General features: G+C 37.1%; 2 long non-coding RNA genes across 4 annotated transcripts; both read left to right on the top strand.

The window, feature by feature from the left end:
- Positions 1 to 147: 147 nt before the first annotated feature.
- On the top strand, positions 148 to 7108 carry LOC309500747. Of its 3 annotated transcripts, none has more exons than XR_014206683.1 (3): positions 148 to 268; positions 2573 to 2704; positions 7035 to 7108. It is a non-coding gene; the product is annotated as an uncharacterized lncRNA (long non-coding RNA). The 3 variants fall into 3 exon arrangements; XR_014206684.1 differs by lacking the exon at positions 7035 to 7108 and adding an exon at positions 4728 to 4774; XR_014206685.1 differs by lacking the exon at positions 7035 to 7108 and adding an exon at positions 3015 to 3150.
- A 519-nt stretch (positions 7109 to 7627) lies between these two features.
- Positions 7628 to 8552, top strand: LOC309500746. The gene is made up of 3 exons (XR_014206682.1): positions 7628 to 7757; positions 8016 to 8098; positions 8202 to 8552. It is a non-coding gene; the product is annotated as an uncharacterized lncRNA (long non-coding RNA).
- The last annotated feature ends 10743 nt before the right edge of the window (positions 8553 to 19295 follow it).

Genomic DNA, 19295 nt, shown 5'->3' with positions numbered 1-19295 from the left:
ACAACATAATTGTTTTCCAGCATTCCTGTCATAGTTTCAGACTATTATGCGTGATGACAAATTACACTGATATACAGCAAAACCTGCTGAGCAAGATGCAATCTGTATGTAGCCTCAAGAAAACAAAGCAGGTCAAGTAGAAAACACAGTTAAATGACAAACGTCAGTTGAATTGGACACGCGTACCTGAAGAGAATGAAGGTTTTAGTTGTCCACTTCTGGCTTCTCTTTCTACTCCTGTACCAAAGAAACATGAACCTGGCATCAGGTAAGTCAGATGACACTGTACAGGTAACCTGCCATGTGTGTACACATGTTCTGTGAGAAACTACATGTAAAAAGAAACTTTCACGTATTGGTCAATTTAGAGATTTTGGCCTATTTTGCTTTCTTAACTAGTGGAAAGAAAACATTCAAAGTATAGCCTACATTTAACTGTTTCTTTTATAACACTTTATCTATTTGCGTCTGTAGATTTCAGTTGCATATCTTTAAAAGGCATTTTCTCTCCACTTCAGAAGCACTTACATACACCAGACTTACCAGTTTTATTCTATGCTTCTGAAAGTTTCGTATATCATTCACCTGATTTATAAAACATTTTACTTTGATTTATGGAGTGATAAAAGAGAATCCAAAACTCCACTCTGTAAAAACTTTAACTGGAATATGTCAACAAATATTTTACATATTTGATTTGATAAAAAAAAAACTAAGAAAAACAGTAATATTGTGAAATATTACTACAATTTAAAACAGCTGTTTTCTATGTGAATATATAGTAAAGTGTAATTTATTCCTGGGATCAAAGCTGAATTTTCAGCATCATTACTCCAGTCTTCAGTGTCGCGTGGTTCTTCAGAAATCATTCTAATAGATTCTTTGATGCTCAAGAAACATTTCTCATTATTATCAATGTTCAAAACAGTTATTTACATTTACATATTTTAGGATTCTTTGATGAATAGAAAGTTCAAAAGAACAGCATTTATCTGAAATAGAAAGCTTTTGTAACATTAAACACTACTGTTCAAAAGTTTGGGGTAAGTAAGATTTTTTTATATATATACATATATATATATATATATAATTAATTAATACATACAGTGAGGAAAATAAGTATTTGAACACCCTGCTATTTTGCAAGTTCTCCGTCATCGTCATCGTAGGTGCATGTCCACTGTGAGAGACATAATCTAAAAAAAAAATCCAGAAATCACAATATATCACTGTCTATCAGCTAGAATTCTGACCCTCAAAGACCTGCTAGTCTGCCTTTAAAAGAGCTGGGACCACCGTTTCCAAGGTTACTGTTGGTAATACACTAAGACGTCATGGTTTGAAATCGTGCATGGCACGGAAGGTTCCCCTGCTTAAACCAGCACATGTCAAGGCCCGTCTTAAGTTTGCCAATGACCATTTGGATGATCCAAAGGAGTCATGGGAGAAAGTCATGTGGTCAGATGAGACCAAAATAGAACTTTTTGGTCATAATTCCACTAAACGTGTTTGGAGGAAGAAGAATGATGAGTACCATCCCAAGAACACCATCCCTACTGTGAAGCATGGGGGTGGTAGCATCATGCTTTGGGGGGGGGGGGGGTTCTGCACATGGGACAGGGCGACTGCACTGTATTGAGGAGAGGATGACCGGGGCCATGTATTGCGAGATTTTGGGGAACAACCTCCTTCCCTCAGTTAGAGCATTGAAGATGGGTCGAGGCTGGGTCTTCCAACATGACAATGACCCGAAGCACACAGCCAGGATAACCAAGGAGTGGCTCTGTAAGAAGCATATCAAGGTTCTGGCGTGGCCTAGCCAGTCTCCAGACCGAAACCCAATAGAGAATCTTTGGAGGGAGCTCAAACTCCGTGTTTCTCAGCGACAGCCCAGAAACCTGACTGATCTAGAGAAGATCTGTGTGGAGGAGTGGGCCAAAATCCCTCCTGCAGTGTGTGCAAACCTGGTGAAAAACTACAGGAAACGTTTGACCTCTGTAATTGCAAACAAAGGCTACTGTACCAAATATTAACATTGATTTTCTCAGGTGTTCAAATACTTATTTGCAGCTGTATCATACAAATAAATAGTTAAAAAATCATACATTGTGATTTCTGGATTTTTTTATTTTTTATTATGTCTCTCACAGTGGACATGCACCTACGATGACAATTTCAGACCCCTCCATGATTTCTAAGTGGGAGAACTTGCAAAATAGCAAGGTGTTCAAATACTTATTTTCCTCACTGTATATAATGTAAATATGAATAGATTTTTAAGCACCAGAAACTTTAAAAGAGAGCCACTAATTTGAATTCTTTCTTCGCTGCATGAGAAGATATTTTGGTATAATTTCAGATAGCCCAAAAGCTGCAATGTGCACCACAAGGGGAAGGAATTGGGGGTTAAAAACTTGCCAAAAGTGTTGATTTGAAAACTGTGAAAAGATGTTTTCTCTTGATATATCCATTAAATTTGGATCCCCAAGTATATGTTGTTGATGTTGTCATGTCTTGATAATTGTAAGAGCTGAACTCAACTCTGTCCTGTCTCGGGTCTTGTATCTTTCAGCTCTGTGTTCAGCACCCACAGTGCTCTGCTGTGCTGGCAGGAATGACAGTTGCACACAGGATTGTTACTGTGATGAGTTCTGCGTCACATTCGGAGACTGCTGTGCTGACTACATTCAAACATGCCAGCTACGTAAGACTACTCTTAACATAAAATATGCATCCACTAGAATCAGCTCAACAGTGCCTGAAAAAAGACAAATCTGCAACATTTCTTTCCACAAGTGTTTGCAAGTTAAAGAGGCCACTAGCATCTCCACATTAATCAGTAACTAGTTAATTGGAACTGATCAAATTAATCTATGAAGGCACTAGAGTCCCAGTTTAGTCCTTCTCTGAAACAAACACTAGCCAACAATTTGCTAATTAATGAATGATATAACTACAACCATGGATTTGTTTGATAAATAAATATCTAATTCTGTTTTTATCATCAACCTTAGCACCTTCTTCACCATCCTCATCTCCAACTTTTCTACCATCTTCATCATCCACACCATCATCTTCACCATCACCACCTCTACCAATCTCTGTATCACCAACCTCACCGCCTTCATCTTCTTCATCATCAACCTCACCACCATCTCCATCCTTCCAAACACCATTTCCAACCTCACCGTCATTTTCAACACAATCAACCTCACCTACAACCAACCAATCACCAACATCATTATCCTTATCACCAACCACACCACCTTCATCTTCTTCATCATCAACCTCACCTACAACCAACCAATCACCAACATCATTATCCTCATCACCAACCTCTCCACCACCATCTTCTACATCATCAACCTCACCTACAACAAACAAATTATCAACATCAGTATCCTCATCACCAACCTCACCACCTGAATCTTCTTCATCAACCTTCCCTACAAACAACCAATCACCAACATCATTATACTCATCACCAACCTCACCATCATTATCCTCATCACCAACCTCACCACCACCATCTTCTTCATCATCAACCTCACCTACAACAAACAAATTATCAACATCATTATCCTCATCACCAACCTCACCACCTTCATCTTCTTCATCAACCTCACCTATAACCAACCAATCACCAACATCAGTATCCTCATCACCAACCTCACCATCATTATCCTCATCACCAACCTCACCACCACCATCTTCTTCATCATCAACCTCACCTACAAACAACCAATCACCAACATCATTATCCTCATCACCAACCTCACCACCTTCATCTTCTTCATCAACCTCAGTATCCTCATCACCAACTTCATCTTCTTCACCATCAACCTCACCTACAACCAACCAATCACCAACATCATTATCCTCATTACCAACCTCACCAACTTCATCTTCATCATCAACCTCACCTACAACCAACCAATCACCAACATCAGTATCCTCAGCACCAACCTCACCATCAGTATCCTCATCACCAACCTCACCACCTGCATCTTCTTCATCAACCTCACCTACAAACAACCAATCACCAACATCATTATACTCATCAACAACCTCACCACCTTCATCTTCTTCATCATCAACCTCACCTACAACAAACCAATCACCAACATCATTATCCTCATCACCAACCGCACCAACTTCATCTTCTTCATCAACCTCACCTACAACCAACCAATCAACAACATCGTTATCCTCATCACCAACCTCACCACCTTCATCTTCTTCATCATCAACCTCACCTACGACCAACCAATCAGTATCCTCATCAGCAACCTCACCACCTTCATCATCAACCTCACCTACAACCAACCAATCACCAACATCAGTATCCTCATCACCAACCTCACCATCATTATCCTCATCACCAACCTCACCACCACCATCTTCTTCATCATCAACCTCCCCTACAACAAACAAATTATCAACATCATTATCCTCATCACCAACCTCACCACCTTCATCTTCTTCATCATCAACCTCACTTACAATAAACCAATCACCAACATCATTATCATCATCACCAACTTCACCACCTTCATTTTCTTCATCAACCTCACCTACAACCAACCAATCACCAACATCAGTATCCTCATCACCAACCTCACCACCACCATCTTCTTCATCATCAACCTCACCTACAACCAACCAATCACCAACATCATTATCCTCATCACCAACCTCACCACCTTCATCTTCTTCATCAACATCAGTATCCTCATCACCAACCTCACCACCTTCATCTTCTTCACCATCAACCTCACCTACAATCAACCAATCACCAACATCAGTATCCTCACCAACCTCACCACCTTCATCTTCATCATCAACCTCACCTACAACCAACCAATCACCAACATCAGTATCCTCAGCACCAACCTCACCATCATTATCCTCATCACCAACCTCACCACAACCATCTTCTTCATTATCAAACTCACCTAAAACAAACAAATTATCAACATCAGTATCCTCATCAACAACCTCACCACCTTCATCTTCTTCATCATCAACCTCACCTACAACCAACCAATCACCAACATCAGTATCCTCAGCACAAACCTCACCATCATTATCCACATCACCAATCTCACCACCACCATCTTCTTCATCATCAACCTCACCTACAACAGAAAAAATATCAACATCAGTATCCTCATCACCAACCTCCCCACCTGAATCTTCTTCATCAACCTCACCTACAAACAACCAATCACCAACATCATTATCCTCATCACCAACCTCACCACCTTCATCTTCTTCATCAACCTCACCTACGACCAACCAATCAGTATCCTCATCAGCAACTTCACCACCTTCATCTTCATCATCAACCTTACCTACAACTAACCAATCACCAACATCAGTATCCTCATCACCAACCTCACCATCATTATCCTCATCACCAACCTCACCACCACCATCTTCATCATCAACCTCACCTACAACAAACACATTATCAACATCATTATCCTCATCACCAACCTCACCACCTTCATCTTCTTCATCATCAACCTCACTTACAACAAATCAATCTACAACATCATTATCCTCATCCCCAACCTCACCACCTTCATCTTCACCATCATCCTCACCTACAACCAACCAATCACTAACATCATTATCCTCATCACCAACCTCACCACCTTCATCTTCTTCATCAACCTCACCTACAACCAACCAATCACCAACATCAGTATCCTCATCACCAACCTCACCACCACCATCTTCTTCATCATCAACCTCACCTACAATCAACCAATCACCAACATCAGTATCCTCATCACCAACCTCACCACCTTCATCTTCATCATCAACCTCACCTACAACCAACCAATCACCAACATCAGTATCCTCAGCACCAACCTCACCATCATTATCCTCATCACCAACCTCACCACCACCATCTTCTTCATTATCAACCTCACCTAAAACAAACAAATTATCAACATCACCAACCACACCACCTGAATCTTCTTCATCAACCTCACCTACAAACAACCAATCACCAACATCATTATACTCATCAACAACCTCACCACCTTCATCTTCTTCATCATCAACCTCACCTACAACCAACCAATCACCAACATCAGTATCCTCATCAACAACCTCACCACCTTCATCATCAACCTCACCTACAACAAACAAATTATCAACATCATTATCCTCATCACCAACCTCACCACCTTCATCTTCTTCATCAACCTCAACTACAACCAACCAATCACTAACATCATCTTCATCACCAACCGCACCACCTTCATCTTCTTCATCAACCTCACCTACGACCAACCAATCACCAACATCAGAATCCTCATCACCAACCTCACCACCTTCATCTTCATCATCAACCTCATCTACAACCAACCAATCACCAACATCATTATCCTCATCACCAACCTCACCACCTTCATCTTCTTCACCATCAACCTCACCTACAACCAACCAATCACCAACATCAGTATCCTCATCACCAACCTCACCAACTTCATCATCAACCTCACCTACAACCAACCAATCACCAACATCAGTATCCTCAGCACCAACCTCACCATCATTATCCTTATCACCAACCTCACCACCACCATCTTCTTCATCATCAACCTCACCTACAACAAACAAATTATCAACATCATTATCCTCATCACCAACCTCACCACCTGCATCTTCTTCATCAACCTCACCTTCAAACAACCAATCACCAACATCATTATACTCATCAACAACCTCACCACCTTCATCTTCTTCATCATCAACCTCACCTATAACAAACCAATCACCAACATCATTATCCTCATCACCAACCGCACCACCTTCATCTTCTTCATCAACCTCACCTACAATGAATCAATCAACAACATCATTATCCTCATCACCAACCTCACCACCTTCATCTTCTTTATCATCAACCTCACCTACGACCAACCAATCACCAACATCAGTATCCTCATCAGCAACCTCACCACCTTCATCTTCATCATCAACCTCACCTACAACCAACCAATCACCAACAACAGTATCTTCATCACCAACCTCACCACCATCTTCTTCATCATCAACCTCACCTACAACAAACAAATTATCAACATCATTATCCTCATCAACAACCTCACCACCTTCATCTTCTTCATCATCAACCTCACTGACAACAAACCAATCTACAACATCATTATCCTCATCCCCAACCTCACCACCTTCATCTTCACCATCATCCTCACCTACAACCAACCAATCACCAACATCAGTATCCTCATCACCAACCTCACAACCTTCATCTTCATCATCAACCTCACCTACAACCAACCAATCACCACCTTCATCTTCTTCATCATCAACCTCACCTACAACCAATCAATCACCAACATCATTATCCTCATCACCAACCTCACCACCTTCCTCTTCTTCATCAACCTCACCTACAACCAACCAATTATCAACATCATCCTCATCACCAACCTCACCAACCTCACCACCTTCATCTTCTTCATCAACCTCACCTACATCCAACCAATCACCAACATCATTATCCTCATCACCAACCTCATCACCTTCTTCTTCTTCATCATCAACCTCACCTACAACCAACCAATCACCAACATCATTATTCTCATCAACAACCTCACCACCTTCATCTTCTTCATCAACCTCTCCTACAAACAACCAATCACCAACATCATTATACTCATCACCAACCTCACCACCTTCAACCTCTGCATCCTCTTCAACACCCCAGCAAAAAGGTACATTATACTATTGTTCAACTACTGAAAATGCTCAAATGCAAATTGTGGTCAAAACCATGTTGTTTTGCTGTGCATAATTATATATCTTAGATATTTCTTACATTTTGATACTCAACTCTAATTTCAGTAGAATAGAATAGAATAGAATAGAATAGAATAGAATAGAATAGAATAGAATAGAATAGAATAGAATAGACAAAGTGATGCATAAATTCCTTGGAATAAATATATTGTGCAATGTTCCATAATTTTCAGAGAATATCAGAGCAATCACAGTCTTCCACATACGCGTTCGCTCCACAGCCAATGAGGAGGCATTGCGGAAATCTTTGCAGGCTGTAAGTGATTCTTATTTTGAGAGATTATTCATATTAATACAGCACACTCATATTAGATAACACTGTCAGTGATATCTATTTTTTCCCCTTCTGGCTTTACTAGTTCATTCTCCACCTCAGTTTGATGAGGAGACAGCGATGTGAAGACTGCAGGACACGAGTGCTAAACATCAGCAAGAAATATCACTGATCATAACATCAAATCATATTTACTATATTAGAGCAGCAAAACTTGTGTGATAATGCACTGATTTTTAGTAGTTATTCATTACTTGACCTTCAGCATCTGGTCTTCTTCCAGGTGTTTGTTTAATTATCCGCTGTGTGTAAATGATGGCACTAGATGGCACTAGAGAACCAAACATCATGGATTGCCTAACAACAAATAACTCTTAAAGTCTTAATTCAATTAAATTAAATTTAGAGTTTCTATATATCTTTGCAACAAATATCAATCAATAATCATAAGTGATTATAAACTAATTTCATCACTGTTTGCATAAATCTGGGTAATTAGTTGCCAGTGCTGGGTAAATGTCTTCAGAAAACGAAGCTGGAACAGATTATTAATATTTGTGATTCATTAGGCTACATGACTAAAAATAACATTTGTAACTAAACATGTAATAAATAGGCCTAAATTTGATTGACATCTGATCTATCTGATGCAAATATTTATAATCCATTTTATAGTTGGCATTTTTTTTTTTTTTTTACACATTTAAGACGCTATATTTTTGACAGTGGTAGCAAATAATTAATTATTTGGAAAATTACAATAAAGTGTAGTTATTGTTTTTTGATCATTGGTAGGCTATTTGAGGGAGAACTTATTTGGAGTGCTGATTAACATTAATACGTTCATAACACATGCTACAGCACAAATTAGATAATAATACTGTCAGGAATATCTATAAACCTACTTCCTTTCTTTCTGGCTTTAGTTCACTCTCCACCACGAGGGTTTGATGAGGAAACAAAACAGCAATGTGAATGCAGTACGAGCGCGAAACATTAGTAGGAAATAACTCTGACCATACCATCAGATAATTTTTACTACATTAGCAATACCTCTGTAATGTTTTAGTAGTTTATTATTACCTGACCTTCTGCATCTGCTCTTCCTCCACGTGTGGTTTGTTTGGTTAATACTCCGCGCGCGGTGTGTAAATGATGGCACTAGATGGCACTAGAGAACGAAACCTGTATTAGAACATCGTTTGGTGTGCGTCACTAAGTAGGCCTAACTCATTTTTCTTCTACAAGCATGTAATAATAATAATAATAATAATAAACTAAGTAACTCATTTGCTAAGTTTTAAGTAAAGTTTGAGTTATATATTTTTTTATATATTTTCTATTTATCTTTGCAACTAATCTTATCTTATTATCATTAGGCCTACCTAAAAGCAAAAATTTGTTAAAAGTTAAATAAAATAAGACGATATTGTCACACTATTCAATAGACTGATTGTTTTGTTTTGTAGAGTTATGGATAATGCATGTTTCTGTGAAAAATCAAATCCGTTACTTCAACATTATGCAATCATTATTTATTCTTGGAAAAGTTGTAAAATAACTCAAAGCCAAATGCACCAGAAAATACAGTGAAATGTACATTTAAAACTTTAAAAGTCCCTTTCATCAAGAAAAAAACATGGCCACATGTCCCAAAAAAGTGATACAATTTATTTATTGTAGTCTTTCTTTTTCTTTTTTTCAAAACAATAGTTTGATATTTCTGATATTTCATGTTGGTTCATTGCATTAACTAATATTAACAGATACAATGTTTTAATTCTTAAAAATGTTTTAGTAAATGTAGAAATGAACTTAATAAGATTAATAAATGCTGTAGAAGCATTGTTCTTTTTTAGTTCATGTCAACTAATGTAGTTAACTACAATGTTACCTAATGAAACCTTTTTGTAAAGTGTTACCATGAATTATTAATTATGCGAACACAATGTAAAGTGGTCATTATTATTTTCAATCTTGAAGTCAAATAAAAATGGTCACTCTGTAAAATAATCTGTTGAGTCGAGCAGTTTTTTGCGACTGAAAACATCTCTTGTTTTGATAGCTTGTCTTGGCTCTTCTCTGAAGTTGTGGAGGTATGATCAGGTCACAGAAGTGAGATGGTCAGCTCAGCTCTGCCCCCAGGCTTCAACATGTCTTCAAAGAACAGCGGGCGGATAGATTAAATTAAGACAGGTCGGGCCTTTCCTCGGGTCAGGATGCTCCTCTCTTGACCCAGGATATCAGCTGCCCTCAGAGAAACAGTTTCTGGGCTCTAGTGTATGACACACATATATATATATATATATATATATATATATATATATATATATATATATATATATATATATATATATACACATATATATTATGTTCACTGTTCACTGGGGATTTGTGATTTGTTAAGCACAGTTTTTTTTTTTTTTTAAATCTGCTTTGAAACAATATGTTTATAATGTATTAGAAAAATAAAACTTAGCATGTCTTCAATTAGATTGTTGTTGCAGGTATTTTACAATAAGCCACTCAAAGTCACTCCTTGCAGTGATTTTACTGGAACTGCATTAAACCTTTTTATGCAAGATTTTAGTCTACGTTTTTGTTAAATAATTTATACATTTTTTCATTTTCATTTGATAACTTTTTGCAGACATAGTGTGTAATTCTAATCAGTGATGAAATTAACCCACTCAATAATTCATTTATAAATTATATATATTTTTTTTATTATTAAAAAAATTCTTGCAATCTAAACTCAGTTCAAATTTATTTTCTAAGCAAATCAGACATGCTGTGATTTAACAACATTCAAACACGTCAGAGAATGAATCCCTGCGGTTACTGTGCAAAAACCTTTGCTGGCAGAGAAAGAGAGCAGTGTAAAAAAAGAAAAATCATCATTAAATTAAACTTGTCGCAATAATTCCAAAGTTTTCAGTTTCATTGAAAAATTAAATGGATATATGGTTGCAAAGAACTTGTGAAATGTGTTTTTACCTAAAAACTTAAGGCAGCATCTTATCATTTCAGTTTTAGTGGGGTAGATTTGGTATAGTGTACAAACACATATTAATATTAAGATGCTGAATGGATTATGATGGATTATAACCCGGCCAAATGAGCCTTTGCCTTGAGGCCAAACTGAGAGGCCCACTGTGACCCAACAGCTGGAAACAAGCCACTGCAGATGTGCAACTGATATAGACAGACAAACAGCACTTCCTTCAGTTTCCAGCTCAGATCGACCCTCCAAGCATACGGTCCCCTTGGCAACAACCTTTGCCGGTGCACCCGTTGTATAAATTGATTACTGTGCAAAGGAATAATAGAGGCTTGGTCCATATTATATTCTTTTATTCTGGTGATAAATGATAAACTGCCATTAGATAGGCTGTGGAGATGTGATTACCCGAATTTGAACCCAGACTTTACTTTGGAGTTTGAGTAAATATAAAGGAGGCCTCTTGTAATCCTTACCACCAACAAATACATTTTAATTGTATACATAGAACGTATTTAACCCCTCCCAAGCTTTATTTGATGAAGAGTGACCGGTCCAGCCATTGCTCTGAGGGTGCAGGTAGCGTTCTACACATGATGTTGGAGTGTCCACCAGTTGCTCAGTTTTGGACTCAGGTAGCCTCCAGATTGTCTAATTTGGTTTTGGTGCCTGTAACTGTGCCCGTCTTGTTATTAACCAAGCTGACAAGCTTGAATATTAATAATTTGCATAGGCACATTGTACTACCGGGTCTCACAGCTTCTAAAAAGATTATTGTATTAAACCCTGATCATTCACTTTCTGTTAAACACTGGATTATTATAATTCTGGATGTGATTCTTCTAGACGAGCTATCTACTGCTCGAGATAATGCTGCAAATTAGAAAACACTTTGTCATCACTGAAAGACTGGCAGAGGTGATCACTCTATCTGATTTAAATTCATTTGATCCAATTCTGTTTACTCGTTAATTTGAGCTCCTTGAGTAATTCCCCCTATTTCTGTTTTGTTTTGTAATATATGTGTATTGATTTGTTACTTAGATTCCTTGTTTTGTTTGTTGTTGGCCTTTTATTTTTGTTCAATAAACATTTGATCACATAAAAACAGCACTTGAATGGGTTGCACTTTATTTTACAGTACATGCACTTACATTAACTTTCAGTGTCCTTAGCTAAGAAAGTACTGGTTAATATAAGATAACTGCATGAGTTACGGTTAGGTTTAGGGGTAGGTTCAGGGTTAGTACCTTACTACCAGTTATAGTAATATCTATAATAACTAGTATGTGCACTATGTAAAATACATAAAAATAAATATTCCTCCTTAACACCTTCTAGTACAGGGTTTTAAAATTGGGTCCAGGGGTCCGCAAGGGAGTCACAGGGGGTTCGTGGAAAAATCTAGACAAAAACTGTAAAAAACATTATAATAATAAAATAAAATGTAAATTAATTAATAGTATAAAAATAAATAAATAAACAAATTAGATTAAAATAAATCAAATTATTAGTTATAACAATGATTAAACAAATTGAATTAGATTAGAATAGAATAAAAAAAATGTGGGTTAATATAAATAAATAAAAATGGGATTAAAATTAAATAAATACGCAAATAAATAAATAATACATTTAACAGTAAGAATATATATATACGTATATACATATAAGTAGCATATATATATATATATATATATATATATATATATATATATATATATATATATATATATATATATAATTGTTGTAACTTAATAGATAGAGTAGAATTTTAGATTTGTAATATTAATTTGTCTGTGCATTAATTGTGTGTATATCAAAGATAGAAGCCTTTTAAGTTTTAGGATGGGGACATTGGGGGTCCCTCACACGAGGATGGTCATATTTGGGGGTCCGTGACATCTAAAAGACTGAAAACCCCCTAATCTGTCTTGGTACATTCTCTCTTTGCATGTGTTTGGTCCATCTGTTATGTTGAACCTTATTTCTTGCTTTTCATCTCACAATCACGACCTTCTCATATTTGTGGTACTAATTTCTCTGTCTATCTCTCTATCAAATACTTTTTTATTTATTTATTTTTACAAAACATCCAACCCCACAACTAACCTGTCCTCGCTAATGCTAGGCTATATGTAGGTAGCCTACCCGTTTCCAGCTTCAGTGTGACGCTCAGGTCCCTCCGACATCTCCAGCTCCGACCACCATCATATGATGCGCCCTTGATTAGCTTTTGGAAACTCGAGGAAAGTATAGCAAGTTGTTGGTCCGTTACTGAAGATTACACCGCTTGCTCGCTCTCTCTCTCTCTCTCTCTCTCTCTCTCTCTCTCTCAATCTGGCTTTCATGATCTGGCCGAGAGAATGTCGTCAAAATGAAAAGCGTATGTTCTCATTAAAGGCATCCCCGCCGTCCTTGCAAGATGCAATTGACGTTAATTCACAGAACCGATAAAGTCTAAGGTTCCACGAGTCCTCGCCGCTCACTGGAAGATCACACGGGGTCAGCGGGAGGTTGAAATTAGACGAGCGCTCTCTGCGCCGCTTTCTGCACGGATCAGATCCCGTACATGACCGTCCCATGCTCCGCATCCCTGCCTCCTGCCTTCTGCTTGATTAAATCTAACCTCTCCACATCAGAAAACCTTCGAGCACACGTCGTATAACCTTACTTCCTAATACTGATTTTGTCAAAACAAATGTAATTACAGGGCTGCGTTTGTTAATTTGTAAATTCACCTTGCAATTGCTGGTAAGTTTACGCACAGGGGTCACTGAGAGAGAAACGGCTGGTCTTGCTATTAAAAATGGTCACTTCAAAATTAAGTTCACTTTTTTTCAAATTATAAACTTTTTTACATTGTCAAATAATGTGTGTTGCCAAATAACCACCAAAAAAAAACATAAATTGACTGGTTTTATTTGATTCAAACATAGCAGGGAAGACAAGATGGAAATTGCCATAGGGGTTGTATTTTTTTTTAAATGTAAATATTACCATATCACCTATTGGGTAAACAAGTGAACACAAACTAGACTAACATACATTCAGACAAGTGTCATTTAAACTTTAATGCAGGTCAGGTCCTGAAGGTGACAAACTGTCCATATTCAGTGTTTACAGTAGATTTTTAAAACATCCTATTTTTTGCATAGACACATTTATGGTTCAGTATGTTCATATTTGGATGAAGTAAAACATCTTGTTTTTCATGCATATTCTTCCATGAATTTTACAGCCAGTAAAAGTTAATGTTGTTGTTTTATATGCAAAGCTTGTTTATAGAACCTAGCTAAGATTTTGTTTGCCTTTTGATATAGACATATTCAATTGTAACTGTTAAATCGTTGTTACAGTTCAACATATATAATATATAGGCTAATAAGCTTATATGTAATAATGTGAAATATTATAATTAACTGTTTTATATTTTTATATTTTTTTTTTTAACTGTAATTTATCCCTGTGATGTCTTTCAGCATCATTACTGCAGTCTTCAGTCACATGGTCCTTCAGAAACCATCTAATATGCTGATTGGCTGCTCAAGAAACATTATTATCAGTGCGAAAAACGGTTGTGCTGCTTAATATTTTTATGGAAACCGTGATCCTTTTTTTCAGGATCTCTTTATGAATAGAAAGTTTCATACAGCATTTATTTGAAATAGATTTTTTTAACAATTTAAAAGACTTTACTGTAACTTTTGATCAATTTAATACATGCTAAATAAAATTTCTTTAAAAAAAAAAAAAATCTCACTGACTCCAAACTTTGAACGGTAGCGTTCTTGTTAGAATCTGAGCCGATGCATGAGAAATATAGATACTCAGATGCTGTTCTCCTCCTCAAAATCGATTTTGTCAGCGACTGGGCCTGCGTTGTGTTTCTGCTTTGAGGAGTCAGTGGGGGTCATAAACTCTTCGTAGGAATCCTTCTTGCCTTTATCATATTGAACAAAACCTTTAAACAGAGTCAGAGCCAGGAAAGAGTAGAAGAACATCACAAACAGGATGTAGAAGTAGGCGTTGTCATAGGAACGTCTGCTTGTTGTGACGGGAGCCGTGGATGTCGGGGCTGTTGTGTTCGCATTCTCTTGGGAAACCTGAAGATTCGTCTCCATTTCCTTCAGAATGGCTTGTCTGCACCTGTCCAGCAGAGCGAGGAGCAAAGTTTGGTTCGTTGTAGCGCCACCTAGAGGCATATTGATACTAATGATGTGGTGAGATTCAAGGTTTCAATCTCTCAAGAGGAAACAGATGCTTTAACTTCACTGAATTTCAAGAAATCATCTGTTTGTGGTTCTCCAGAAGGTCAAAAAGACTCCTTCACCTTGAGCTGTGGTAAAAACAATAGTTCAGAACATACACTGTTTGTCCATGAACATCGCTGATATTTTCACTAAGACTTGCTGATACTGATGTAAAGAGTAGATATGGAGCTGCTGGAGAAGTATGGGATAGATTATCCGTGCCGCTCTGATGGAGGCGTTTACTCCAGAATGTCAATGTGCGATTGAAGTTCTTTTTCTTCAGTAAGACATTTTTAAAAAGGCTTCTGATTTCTTTTGTCACTCAACTTCAGTCCTGGACATGCTGGAGTCACTCAATTATCGAAAGCAGCTTGTTTTGCTCCTTAAACTTCATGTCAGAGAGACTTTAATAGGATTCTGCTGAAGTTCATCCACTGGAGCTGCTCTGATGATTGTGAGGGTTTCGGTCTATTGCATGAACACCATAGCCATGACCAAAGAGAGAGAGAGAGAGAGAGAGAGAGAGAGAGAGAGAGAGAGAGAGAGAAACGATAGCGGGACACTTTTGGAAAGGAATGCTGTCTGTTCTCTCACTGCCATGATAAACCCTCTTTATCATTCATGCTGTGATAAAGGCCCTGCACCACCACTATACTGAACATACAGTAGGATACATGGTCCACATGCTCTTCTAAAGCTGACAACAGAACGTCACTATTTATTTGATTTATTATCTGACAAATACAGCTGAAAGTCATGTAGACCTACATATTGAGCAGCAATGCAATTCTAAATCAATCCTATTATAATGACCAAATATGCATAATCATCTTTGCTGATAAACCTGTTGAACACACACAATCTGCAACATGCCTTCTGTCGTCTGATTGATAGTTTATACTTTTTTATATAAAAATGTCCACCTTCAGGTCGTGATGCATGTGTTTATTTGCTGTGAAAACTTTACTAATCTTTTATAAAGTAAACATTACAATCACTTTTTATATTGTTAGTAATATTTCAAGATGAAAACTTACTGGACTGAAGCAAAATAGGTTTGCTTGATTAACCATACATCATTTCATAGAAAAACAATGTTAAAGGGATACCTCACCCAGAATAAAATTCTGTGATTATTTACTCCCCCTCATGTCTTTCCAAACCCTTAAGACTTTCGTTCATCTTCAGAACACAGATGAAGTGTCTATCCCTCCACTGACAGCCTAAGCAATTGCCACTTTCAAGGCCCAGAAAGGTATTAAAGACATTGTTAAAGTAACCCATGTGACTCCAGTGGTTTAACCTCAATTTGACCACGCATGCAAACACGTTTTTGTTATATATATATATATCCTATATATCTAGATGAATAAAATAAAATAAAAAAAAAGTTTTTTAAAATTGCTACACACTAAAAGTGGTATTTGATGCCCACTGAATCAAAACCCATCTCTCATGTACCTAACTGATATCTCAATGTTTTAAGAAAGAAATAATTTTACCCCCTTGCATTGTTTAAGTGTATAAATATACCTCAATGTTTTGAGAAACAAATAAAAGTCTCACCCTATCATTCCTGTTTATTTTGTGAATGTATTCTGAATATGCATACAAGTCATCACCTTTATTTCTATAGCACTTTATTCAATACAAATAGTTTCAAAGCGACTTCACAATAGTTACATATTCAAATTATGTTGTAAAGCAGCTCTAACACGCCAAAAGTGTCATCATACAGCTCAAGTCAGTTCAGTGTTGATTCAGTTCAGTTCAATAACTGTAAAGTTCATCAACCGTACAGTGTGCATACATACTGTATATACAGTGTATGTATTATACATGTGACAAACTCCTGTACACTCCATTGCACACTGAACAAGCAAAATACACAGATTTACACTTTTCACGTCTGTGTGTAGTTTGACGTGTATGTGGCCAATCATTTAATGCTTTGTGTATGGAGTTACAAAAACACAATTTTTAGAAGAGTTAAAATAGTTATGAATAAAGTGTTTGCTTTTGCAAGAGATGTGTGACATTTTGCATTTTGTGTGTGTGTGTTTTATGGCTTTGTGTGTAGAGTAAGAAAAGGAGCCATAGTTTGAGAAATTGTGTGTAAGCAATAAAAAAACTGTAATATTACCATGAACAATCATTTAAAAAACAATAGTATTTGAAGGTTTTTGAGCATGAGAACATGTGACGCAACTCATCTACATTGGCATCTGTCTAATTAGGCCGTATCTCTTCCAAGTGACAAATAAACACATTAGCGTTTGACTTACTGAGTTAGTTACTGAGCCTATTTATTTGCCATTGTAACTATACACAATTGTATAGTTAGTTGCATTTTATCACTTAGCATTTAGAAGCATTATCTTTTTCCAAGCTGTCCGTGACCAATCAGAACAGACATGCAAGCCGTTCTGGTCCAGTTCAGAATGACTGCTGTAAATATTTCAGTAATGATTAATTCTGTAGGACTGATGTAGCTGTTCAGGACACTGAAAAACATTCAAAAAGTTGTTGAACTCCTGAATTATTTGCTCTCACATTCTGTCCTGCATGTTTGTGCATGAACCGAAAGGTTCAACTGACCAAATTCCACGTCATTTGTTACTGCGAGAAACAGTCTCATGTCTTTCATGTTTTTTTTCCCTGTTGTTTTTTATTTTTTTTACCGTTTCTCTCCTCTTTCAGCCGTCTGTCTCAGAATGACGTGGGGGAGTGGGGAGAAACTCTTGCCCTGTCAGCTATGCTGTGATTGTCTACTGATTTCAAAGAGTGCGAGGGGTCAAAGGTTAAGTTGTCTCCAGTATATGTTATTGTGTCTGACACCAGGCTCCATGCTGGAAAAGCGAGCAAAAGAGAGGGACACTTCCATAGCCATCCAGATTTTGTGGATGTGAAAAACAAATGTAAAAAGATGTGCTACATTAAATTTAATGTCCAAAGGATGGTTTAAAGCGGCGATTCCTAACCCCAGGGGATCCTTAAACAGACAGATGGAAAGATTTGAACTGCTCTGACAAAGCCTATAAAACAAAACTGATGGAATTAAAATACAAATATGAGGGCAAAATTAAAAATTCATTCGATACATTTAGTTAATGATCTCATGATTTGATTCGACTTTTGCCTCAATAAACTCCTAATTACTGCTTATTAATAGTTAGTAAGGTTAAGTTTAGGTATTGGATAGGATTAAGGGATGTAGAATATCGTCATCCAGAATGAAGCGTTAATATGTGCTTTATAAGTACTAATAAACAGCCAATATCCTAGTAATATGCAAGCTAAGCAAGTGAGAATTGAACCCTAAACTAAAGTGTTAGCAAAAATGGGTGTGCATTTTGTGAGTTAATGTGGATGGGAACACATTTCTGATCTGGTTTCACACTTCAGACTGGCACAAGAGGAAAAACGGGTTGGGAAACACAAAATTACTTTCCTTGAGAAAAAAATAAACATTTCTTCATGCCTTAAAATAGCTTGAATGTAACTCTACACCCTTGCCTCATTTAGTATACGTGGTTCTATGAATATGCAAATTAGCCCCGCCTCCACTCACACCAGCTCAGAGATCCACTCCTTGATGTTACAAGGTAGTTTGTGACGTCAGAAACACCAGTGATTTCAAACTGCGTTTTTGAGCCTGTTTTTGATTCACTGCAGTTTTATAGAGAAAATACTCAGCAATGGTGTTGACTTATGAATTTACACATGGTTTATCTTAAAGCTTGATTTTCACCACAGGGGGACTTTAAAGGGGTGGTATAATGGGCTTTTTACAATATGTAAAATAAGTATCTGTTGTCCCCAAAATGTGTATGTGAAGTATTAGCTCAAAATACCCCACAGATAAATTTTTTACAGCATGTTAAAATTGTCCCTTTTTGAGTGTCAGTAAAAACGCATCATTTTG

The sequence above is a fragment of the Leuciscus leuciscus genome (genome assembly GCF_965113295.1).
Source record: "Leuciscus leuciscus genome assembly, chromosome: 6".
Classification (NCBI taxonomy): Eukaryota; Metazoa; Chordata; class Actinopteri; order Cypriniformes; family Leuciscidae; genus Leuciscus; species Leuciscus leuciscus.
Note: the sequence above shows the minus strand (reverse complement) of the source record. Positions and strands in the feature narration are given on the sequence as shown.